This window comes from Arachis ipaensis, chromosome B03, assembly GCF_000816755.2.
Source record: "Arachis ipaensis cultivar K30076 chromosome B03, Araip1.1, whole genome shotgun sequence".
Lineage (NCBI taxonomy): Eukaryota > Viridiplantae > Streptophyta > Magnoliopsida > Fabales > Fabaceae > Arachis > Arachis ipaensis.
In genome coordinates this window covers 3,221,333-3,223,116 of record NC_029787.2, presented here as the reverse complement: position 1 = coordinate 3,223,116, position 1,784 = coordinate 3,221,333, and positions in this window count along the sequence as shown.

Sequence of the window (1,784 nt, the reverse complement as noted above, 5' to 3'; positions counted from 1 at the left end):
TAATAAAATAGATAATTTATTAATTTTAATACTAAAATAATGACAACTATACTTCTAAATTATCGCCATCAAAGAGCAAGAGGAAGCCATCCAAATAAATTCATTGTGCAAAATAAATAATAGTAATAATAATTAGCATGCAATGAATTGAACACCAATATGACTACATTCCTAGCAGCTTCCTTTCATATACTGATTGTTACCACTCATCTTTATTTATTTGTTTATGCTTTTTTCATTAATTTTTGCGTATAAAAATTAAAAAGCTTCCACTATTTCCTTTTCCTATTACAATCACAAAAGTATATATGTTATTGCTTTCTTTACCATTTGCCTACACATCCAATAAGTTCTGAGATATGTCCTTTTGATGAGAGTAGTTTTTTTTTTAGAGAAAATGATAAATAGATCCTTAATTTTTTATCTCGCGGACATTTTTGTCCATGATTATTGAAAAATACTTTTAAGTCTCTGACCTTCACAAAATTTGGATGGATCAGTCCCTCTGTCTAAATGCCTCCGTCAGAGACTGATCCGTCCGAATACCCCCGTCATGAACTGTTCTGTCCAAATTTTGTAAAAGTCAGGAACTTAAAAATATTTTTCAATAGTCAGAGACAAAAATATCCGCAGAACAAAAAGCCAGGATCTATTTTTTGGGAGTGTGTTTATTACTATAGTACTATACACATCATCATTTCCATCCATCCATTAAGTGCACACCTTTTAATTTGTAAAATCCGATTACTCCATATTACCCTTGTACTAATAAATAATTAAGCCAAAACTTTTGTTTTTGTTAAAAAAATATTTAAGTAATTTTGCTCAAACGTGAATAAATCTATTTGAATAGCAACATTATTTATTTTTTATATAAATGCAAACATATAATTTTTAATTAATTATGTGTATATTAATTAAAAATTAACTATTATGTATAAAAATATATATTTGATATATCATAGATTTTTTTATTATAGTAATTAATAAGTTTTATTATAGTAATTTAAATTTATAATACTTGTTTTAACATACGAGTAATAAACTGATTATTTGCCTAAGCCAGGTCTATTATTATAGGTTTAAATAAATTAGGTTTTTTTTTTATTACCGAAGATAAAGAGATTCGAACTCGTGATGTTTTAAGTGAATATGGAGAGACTATGCTATTTAAGCTATAATTCGTTAACATATAAATAAATTAGTTATAATCTCAATTAAAAATAATGATAATAGTAACTAAGAGGATAACAAAGATAAAACCTAAAGTTAATACAAATCAAAATTCTGATTATCAATAATAATAATAATAATAAATTTAAACAATTGGATTAAACTGCAGTTGTGGTTGTGAGCTTCTAGGAAATTAAACCTGAGCCACCGACTTTCCATTTGTCCTGTTATTAAGGAATGTAAATGTGTGTCACATAATATAATAATTTGATGTTTAATTTTGCTTGGCTTAAGTCCCTTTCTGCAATTTCAACATAAAAGCAAAGATTCCATGGTCCAAAACATGGAGTTTAATTTTTGAGCAAGGAGAAGCAAAGATGAACACGCAATTCATGGGGGCTTCTTTCTATCTTCTTCTTGGGTCCTAACAAAACTTCCTTTTCCTTCTGCTTTCTTTGTCTCCAATAATATTTGCATATTCTTTCCAACTTCACCAAAATATTCCCCTTCCATTCCACTCATTCTTTCTCTCCATAATACGAATATTCCGTTGAATTACTGTATCTATATGTGAGACATATTTTAAATATAATATTTGTTGATATTTATCT